The sequence below is a fragment of the Juglans microcarpa x Juglans regia genome, chromosome 1D (assembly GCF_004785595.1).
Source record: "Juglans microcarpa x Juglans regia isolate MS1-56 chromosome 1D, Jm3101_v1.0, whole genome shotgun sequence".
NCBI lineage: Eukaryota > Viridiplantae > Streptophyta > Magnoliopsida > Fagales > Juglandaceae > Juglans > Juglans microcarpa x Juglans regia.
Genome location: NC_054594.1, coordinates 13,846,354 through 13,856,160, shown reverse-complemented (window position 1 = coordinate 13,856,160; position 9,807 = coordinate 13,846,354). Strand labels below are relative to the sequence as shown.

Genomic DNA, 9,807 nt, shown 5'->3' with positions numbered 1-9,807 from the left:
GAATAATGAGTAGAATAACTCAATTAGTTTAACAAGAATAAAACTTGGAGGGACCTTTATCTCCCCAGTGAGCCCAAGCCCAAGGAGGAGGCCCAAAGAATATTAGATTAAGATCATAGAGGATTGTTTGCAATATGGAGTAACCCAATAACCTTCGACCCGACAAGATAGGATAACTAACCCAGGAAAACAACAGGCAGCTTGCCATATCTTTGTATAATTCCCTATTGGTATTAATGTTAATCACTTAAACCGATAAGGGAAACAGGAGATTGAATTGATATCTTGTACTTATCGCTAACGTTCACGCCTATAGATCATATAGGAGATGATAATCTTAGGTAACTCTATCATCTAATACTTTCGTGTCAACCCAGTTTACGGATTACTAACTTAGGCATTAGAGGTGTAGTGGGCAAATAGTGCCGCCCTCAATTGTTGTTGCAGATTGAACGTCTTGGTAAACGGTGGGTGGAACACGTCCCTAACAGTGGTGTTGTCTGTGGGATCTCTGGAGTTTCTGGATCCCTGAAAATCAATGTGATTTCCACATGCCAACCACCACGCGTTCTCAAACAATCAGAGACCAAGAAACAATTCCCATAGACATGGAAGCATGACTTGCAGAAACAGAATAAAAGTTTAAGAGAATACAGCGGCAATAGCGGACTTCAAATCGGAGAATGACTACTTGAAGCGCTACAATGCCGACCCTAGCGAAATCGTGGTGCCAAGCAAGAGTGAGCAACCTGAAGGGGAGGCACAAAGTGCCTGAGGAATGAACGGAGAGGAACAAGAGAAAAAGAGATTACACGGCGAGTTGTGCGGCCTCGTTGATAAGTATAAAGAGATGGCCAAGAAGATGGGGGGTCATCCTCTGTCGAGCAGCTGCTCAACCACCTGACCTGCCCTATAGAGCGGAGGTAATGGCCGTTTCACTCCCCTTAAAATTCAAAGTGTCATAGGTAGAGATGTACGACGAATCCTGGGACCCAGTTGACCACATGGAAAATAAAGCACACATGATCCTCCATAGCTTCCCTAAAGAAATAATCTATCGGGCCTTCCCATTGACGTTGAAGAGTATGACATGAGGCTGGTTTGGAGCACTATGACCAGGGTGAATTGACAGCTTTCATGAATTAGCCAAGCAATTCATGGCCAGTAAAAGGCGGAGACGACCAATAGCGTACCTGTTGACCATCAAGTAGAAAGAGAAGGAAATTTTAAAGGCATACCTTACCTGATTCAACAAAGAAAGGTTAACTACTGACGACCAGGAAGAAAAGATAACGTTGGCCACCCTTCTGGGAGGCGTTTGGCCCAGGAGCCCATTCATGGCAAAGTTGGCGCGGAAGACTCCATCAAATCTAAGGGAATTCATGGATAGAGTCAACGATTTTTTTAATGCAGAGGATACCTTGTAGGTCCTAATAGAACCAAGAAAATGCGAGATGAAGATAGAGAACAAAAGTTCCATTAGAATGGGAGAGCGGAGACCAGCTCCCAATTCCCGAGAAAGAAGGCAGGAAAGACAAGCATTACCGCACAAACGTAGCTCCAGATTAATCCACAACAACCTCAATGTACAGTCAAAGCAAGAGTTTGCAGGAAAGGAGGATTTAGGGCAGGCAAGAAGAGGTCAGCGATGTTGCAAATATCACTAGTTAGACACCCACTGGACAGAAGATTGCTACATAATGAAGAACAGGGTGTATAAGCTAACAGGGAGCGGCGAGTTAGTTCGAATGCTAGCCGAACGTGTAAAACAAAGGCGGGGGAGGAGCAAGAACGTAATACACAGCAAAGCAGCAGTCCAAAACTGTGATAGCCAACAAGAGAATATGGTCGTAATGCTACTCTTCAAAACCCTAACCTCAAAGAAGTGCCCTTAGGAGAGATCTATATGATAGTTGGGGGATTTGTAGGAGGCGACATGTCCACCTCTAGTAGGAAATCACATGCTCGCAGGGCAAGGTATGAAGAAGTTTACATGGCAAATAGGCCTTCCAAAGACCCACAATGTAGAGTTATGGCGACCTTTTCCTTTGGCAAAGAGGATTGCGAGGTGGTCTTGTATCCATACCACCATGCAGTAGTAGTGACACTCTTGGTCACCAACTACATTGACAGATGAATTTTGGTCAACAATGGAAGCTCAGCAGACATCCTATTCTGGGAGGCCTTTATCAAGATGGGTTTCAACCCCATTAGACTATGAACTGCACCCACCCCCCTGAGGGGATTCTCTAGTGACGCAATACAACATGTGGTTGCCATAACTTTACCTGTTACCGCAGCAAAATGAACCTCAATAGCCACCACAATGATCGACTTTTTTGTGGTCAAAGCCCCCTGTCCTATAATGCTTTATTGGGATGGCCGACCCTGAACAATGAGGGCTGTCACATCTACCTATCACTTCAAGATGATATTCCCCACAGAAGCCGGAATGAGGGAATTACAAGGCGAGGAAGCTTTGACTACAGAATGCTACGTCCAATAACTCAAGGTTGGCAGGCCTGATGTTTGCATAGCTGAAGAGTGTGCCCAGAAGGAGTGGCCACCTCCACCACCTATTTTAGTTGATTGCAACGTCGAGACAAGATAGGAAGAGAATTTACGTCAGGCTGAGGCTAATGAACCATTAGAGCTAGTGAACTTACATGTAGGGTGGCCAGATGCCACAACTCGAGCCTGCACAAGACTCCCCTCCGAAATCAGGAGGCCTTAAAACAACTCTTAATTCAACATAAGGATGTGTTTGCATGGAACCATGAAGAAATGCCCATTATCAACATCATAGTCATTGAACATAGGCTTTGTGTCGACCCAACTTAAGACGATTCGCCAGAAGAGATGGTCATTCAGCACGGAGAAATAAGAAGCCATAGCCGAGGAAGTGGACCATCTCGTCACCGCTAGATTCATTAGAGAGGCCCAATACCCCGAGTGGCTTTCCAATGCTGTCTTAGTCAAAAAAACCAATGGCAAGTGGAGAATGTGCATAGATTTCACCTCCCTAAACAAAGCGTACCAAAAGACAGTTTCCCATTACCGCGAATCAATGTCATCGTCGACTCAACTGCGGGTCACCGAATGTTAAGCTTTATGGATGCCTACTAGGGCTATAATCAGATCCGCATGAATCAAGCACATGAACAAAAGACGTCATACATCACGAATTAGGGGCAATACTGCTATCAAGTCATGCCCGTTGGCTTGAAGAACGCTGGAGCAACCTATCAAAGGCTCGTAAATCGAATTTTCAAGAAACAAATAGGGCAGACCATGGAAGTCTATGTTGATGACTTATAGGTGGAAAGCAAGGAGCATACCCAACATCTGACATACTTCAGAGAATCTTTTGCAATTCTACTCCAATACAAGATGAAGTTAAATCCAACAAAATGTGCTTTTGGAATAGACTCAGGAAACCTTTTAGGCTTCCTAGTCTCGAAAAGAGGAATTGAGGCCAACACGGACAAGATTAACGTAATCATGAATTGGAACCCTCCACGGAACATAAGCAAGACCCAGCAGTTGGTTAAATGGGTGGCAGCCTTAAATAGGCTCATCTCCAGATCCACGGACAAGTGCCTGCCATTCTTTAGGGTCTTGCATAAAGTGCACCCTTGGAACAACGAATGTGATCGAGTGTTCCAAGAGTTGAAGCAATGATTGTCCAGTGCGCCTCTACTAAAGTAGCCAAAGTAGGGAGACACCCTCTATGTATATTTGGTGGTGTCACCCCACTCTGTGTTAGCGGTCCTAGTTAAAGAAGAGGAAGTTGCCCAAATGCTAGTATATTACACAAGCCACACCCTGCAAGTTGAGGTACCCCTGCATGAAGATGCTGGCATTCGCCCTATTAACGACTGTCAAGCAACTACAACCATACTTTCAAGCTCATCTTATTAGAGTAGTGACTGAGAATCCTCTAAAAAAGATGCTGCAGAAACCAAATACCTCTGGATGGCTAGAGGGTTGGGCAATCGAGCTCAGTGAATTCAACATAGACTACCTATTAAGAGGCCTAGTAAAGGGGCAAGCCCTAGTAGATTTCATCGTTGAGTTTATTGGCTTCCCCCATGAAATAACAACCGTCCTAGTCGGAAAAACTTGGCAGATTTTTGTCAACGGCTCCTCTTGCCATACCAGCAAGGGAGTAAGAATATCAATCTTCCTTTATGTTTGGTCCGAATCAATGGTATCATAGCACAGTAATTTTAATGAGATCAGTTGGGTTCCCATTGAAGGTCATGTAGCGCTGTACATTTACGTTGGGTACACATTATTGAATTATATAAATTTTTTTTATCTCCTTCTATTTTATACCATTTATTTATATTAAACAAGTCATAGAGATTGACTACCAAATACTACTGTGTAAAGAAAAGGGTTCATCAAACCATACAATAGCCATTATATTAGAAATAGATCTCATCTCAAAATTTTCATCTCGTCTCATCTTATCCTATTTCCTTTCCAAATGTAATTGAAATAGAAATATTTTCAAAATAATTATTACAACTTTTTCAAACTAATTATTACAACTTTCTCAAACTTTCAAACAAAAAATAAAAATAAAAATCAATTTTTTCAAATTCCATATAAAAATAATATTATAAAACTATATTCTAATAATATTTTTTATTCAATTTTTTCTCTCTCATTTCTCAAAATTCAAAAATTACTCAATCCAAATCATCTCACTATAATTTACAAATTATTTTATTATTATTCACAAAATTATAATCTCATCTCCCTCCCAGACGAGTGTATGTTTGGATAGTGAGATAAAAATTTTTAATTTTAGATGAAAGTTTAAAATATTATTTTTTAATATTATTATTATTTTAAAAATTAAAAATTTTGAATTAAGATTTGAAAAAATTAAATTGTTTATTATATTTAATATGAAGATTTAAAAAAATTATAATAATAAGATGACATGACATGACATGATATGATATGAAAATTTTATATCTCATTGCCAAACCTATCTGACATGTACGGTTACTTTTATGGCACAAATTACCTACTTCAATAATTTGGCACTGGTCTCGCAAGGGACAATCAGTTCGAACCCCACTCCTTGTAAATCCTGAGGCACCCAAGATGCTGGACCGCATCCTCAGGATGCTAACTAGCCATTCTGTGCTGAGTTGCTTTGCTGGTGTTGATGATGTTGGGTCTTTTCAGAGGCTCTACGCCCTTTCACCTGTGTCTAAACACTTCGTTCCTGACCAAGACGGGGTCTCCTTCCGCCCTGTGATGGCCCTCCTTCAAGACAAGGTCTTCTTATCTAGCTGGTCTGTACCTATTTTCCCTTCCTATATTTATTTATTTCTTCTACTTCTATTTATATATGCATAGTTTAGTTAGCTTTGTCTTGATCCATAATGTATACTTAAAAATAAGTGAAATGGTTTGGTTACAAAAAAATGTCGTAAAATATAATTTGTAAACTAACTGTAAAATTATTTTTATTATAAAATAAATCTAACCTTATAATAATCTAGATATTTATTTTTATAAAATTCTTTACAGTAATAACACTTTCTCTGAAATACAAGAATATCAAAGAAGATAAAATCGCCCCTTCTGAATTGAAGTGGGCCACGTGCTCCCAAATCTAGAATCACCCTTATCCAAGACGGGCCCATTGCAGAAGGTATGGAGTGCTTTCAAGTTTGGGCTGTCTTCAATTTTTCAATTTGTTGTTTTTTAATCAACCATCCATTTAATTAAAAGTATATCCAAATACACGAGAAGGGGTGAAATTTTTCAATAAACACTTCATTACAACAAATATACTCTACAAGTGAAATACATATCGAATTTTGGGTCCAAAAATTTGATCTTCACTCATTCTCTGCTAAGATGCTTCTGTTTTAAATGTCAATTTTTTAATGGACCGCACAATTGTGCAAACTATGTTGCCACCATTGAAGGTGGTGGTTGTTGGTGATGCACTGTAGCCAGTTTGTTGGCCTGAGATATTCGCAAAAAAGGCTGACATCCTCAACTTCAAGATCTTTATTAGAGAATGCGGAAACATAATAGGTTACTGGCATCGATTGGCCCAGACTGCAACTAGCCGAGTTTCTTCCCACCCACTAGTGATGGCTTGTGGAGTCCACATACCGGTGATAGTGAGATGTTGTGGGTTAGATCTAATAGATCTTAGGGTAAATAAGCTATTGGTACGGTACGTGTAGCCGTCGGATGGTGTCCATGCCTAGGACGGATTAAGTGTTGAGATTTTCACCACGATTCCGCACTGTACAAGTAGATTAGCGGTTGGAGAGTTTCGTGATGGGTGTGTGTAGACAATCGGTTGCCGAAATGCGATAAATCGGGTATAGGCTAAAATGGCGGAAACGAAAAGTTAAAAAAATTAGGAGAAAAGCATAAACAGGGTGGTGCCGGAAATGGAATGGAGAGGACGTGAGACTTCTACCGGACTTTCTCTTTCTAGAGAGAGAGAGAGAGCATCGCCCTTCAACTATTCTGGAAAATAATGGCTGGGATGCTTTAACGTTAGTAGTTAACTTAATTAAATGAACCCCATTAAAAAAATTATAAACAATAGGGAAGGAAATGAAAGTAAATTTTTTTTTTTTTCATAGGTAGGATATGAAAGTAAATTGAAAGAGAACATTTCTCGCGTCATGATTTTCTTTCTTTATTTGTAATAGAAACTATATTAAAAGTAGATTGTAGATTTACATAATTTCAAGATCAAGACGATCTTTTTCGAAATCATCTTTTACGGTTTTATATTCGTTTCTTTAGGGATATGCCAAAACCTAGTTTATTATTATACTCTCTCATAACATCCAAATTTCTTTTCGCCATGTATCTGGCCTTCTTTGACCTTCTATTTACTTTGATTTTTCAAACTTACAACAATAGTAGTAAAAATAAATAAAAAGCACAAGTATTTAGTAAAAGGCACGTGCCCAGTTCCCATGCATTGGATCGCATCAATTCGAATTAAAAATAAAAGATAAAAATCTAGCCTAAAATGTAATGTCGTTTAATTAAGTGACTAATACAAATTATCGACTTTCTTTCACTTTATTTTTTAATTTTACATTGTTTGAGCCAAACATAACATTAACATAAAGTCATGAAGCATTCTTTGTGGGGGGCCTACTAGGTAGGACACTAGCTATGTCCCCCCCCCCCTCTTCCAAGAATTAGGTCCCGTTTGGATATTGAGATTGTCTCAATCCATCTCCTCTGATCTTAACATTTAAATACCATTTAAATACAAACAGTTTTTAATTTTCACTTTTCAATATTTCCATCTAATAATTACTTAATCATTACATGTTTTCTAAACTTTCCAATAAAACCAAAAAATCATTCAAGTTTCATATTTTTTTTATTCAATTTTTTTCTTCTTTTTCAAAATTTCATAAAATATCTCAATTCAAACAATTTCACTAGTATTTACAAACTATTTCATTATTATTCATAAATATTTTATTTCATATCATCTCATTAATATCCAAATGACACCTTATTCTCGCCATCTGCCACTTGCTACTAAGATTGTGCATCCTTTGTTTTTTTTTTTTTTCGCGCGTCCCTGATATAAAATTAATATGGTTACAAGATGGATCATGGTATATTTTAACCCTGATCTATTCATAGGTTCCAGCTAAAAGATGCAAATCTTGAGGGAGGAATTCCATTCGATAGGGTTCATGGCACGAGTGCCTTCAAGTATCTTGGCATGGACCCTATGCAGGTTTAATAAGGTTTTTAACACAGCTATGCTCAATCACACTACAATGCTTTTTAAGAAGACCCTTGAGTCTTACAAGGGCTTCAAGCCACTCAAGCATTAGGTCGATGTTGGTGGTGGTCTAGGTGGCGCGCTTAACTTAATTATTTCTAAGTATCCCCACATCAAGGGCATTAATTTCGACTTGCCTCATGTCGTACAACAAGCCCCATCTTATCCAGGTATGATTTCAATTCATAAATCTCCACCTAGTTTCCAATGTTGTTTACCTATCTTCTTAAACAGCTATGCAGTTAAATGAATTGCAAGTTTGAGGGTTGGGGTGCAATTAATTAACTTTTTTATTAATCACGTCTAATTGAGTCAACCCGCCGTTTGACCCGAACCTGGCAACACTGGATCGTACTTCTCGGATTCACACAGGTCGTATCAAATATCGCTAGCATTAGATATAACTCTGTACCGATTGTAGAATAATAATTCTGGATCTTAAGTTCAAATGCTAGATAACATTATGGTTTGGAAAAATAAGAGCCATGTAGATAAAAGCTTATTAACAAGCTCAAGTTGCAGGTGTCGAACATGTAGGAGGAGATGTGTTCAAAAGCATTCCTAAAGGAGATGCAATCTTCATGAAGGTGAGTGAAATATTTAACTTGCAGGGATTCTATCTTGTATGACCCATACGTATTGACTTGGCCATCCAAATACAATGCAAATTTATTGCCAATGGCACAATCCATCAGTACAAAACACTCATCATGTTGCTACGACTATATATAGCATTATTTTAAAAATTAAGAGCACTGTTGACATCTCTTTCAAATTTTTGGAGATCGTATTGTCGTTTAGCATAAAACTTTCACAAAAATGCATGACGGAGTTCAAGGTGAGAAATCCTATTCTTCAACATATAGATTTTATCATCCATCTTCACTTGAAGTGGTTGGCTTATGAAACAACTTGAAAGACTGTCAAATCAGTGAGTATAACTGAAATTTATAAATACATGATGAACATAACATTCCAGCTTTGTTCAAGAAGATATCTGTGATCCCATCTATGGATAATTTTATAGGGGATACTTCATGATTGGGGTGATGAACAGTGCTTGAAGCTTCTGAAAAGCTACTATACAGCTATTCCAAATGATGGGAAGGGAATCGTTGTGGAGGCATTTCTTCCAATGATGCCCAAGGTTAGCACTTGTATGAAGCCCAACTGTCAACTTGATGTGCTTATGATGGCTCAACACCTAGGAGGGAAGGAAAGGACGCGGCACGAATTTAAGGCCTTGGCAACCAAAGCTGGATTTAAAGGCATTAGATACGAATGCCTTGTTTATAGTTTCCAGGTCATGGAGTTTTTTAAATAGATTGCTTGCTTGTAAAATTTATAATTGTATCTATTGTGGACATGTTTTGTACTCCTGCAATGGTCTCTGATGACCTGTATCAAGTAAATAAGAGCGACTTGGTATGGTATAGGACACCGCAAATGCCTATAAGTTAGAATAAAACATATTAAGTATTTAAATTCTCAAATTGTTTAGAAGTTACATCTGGCGTGTGCTTTGACCCCTATTTATATGGATCAAGTGTTTAATTGGTACGACTTGCGTAATTGTTTGATCATCTCCAATCATGGTTAGACTACGGGTTGTTAGTACTTTTATTCGCTATCGTGCCAGGCGGGATTGATATCTTGTGAGTATTTCGGGTGATTATCAAGCTTGAGATCGTTCATACTATTCCTTATCGATACATCATTAAATTGCTATTAATTATGGCTAGACGTGTATCAGTGCATTTGGGAGTCACGACCTTGGTTTTTTGCTAGGCGGGCCTTTGATTCTGGATTCATGAGCCTTTTATAAGAAAAACTGCACTTAATGTGAATAATGTTCTTCTTCGATTCTCTTCAAAAAAATACAGTCTGTAGTGCTTTACAGATATATACATGTGTTGACTTATAAACAAGGAAAGTAATTTACAAGGAAAGAAATAAAAATAAGGAAACAGAGGATGGCAAACTGGAGGCACGGA

At 38.5% G+C, this 9,807-nt stretch overlaps 1 pseudogene; it reads left to right on the top strand.

Annotated features, from left to right (window-relative positions):
• Positions 1–3,847: 3,847 nt before the first annotated feature.
• On the top strand, positions 3,848–9,221 carry LOC121266262 (annotated as a pseudogene).
• The last annotated feature ends 586 nt before the right edge of the window (positions 9,222–9,807 follow it).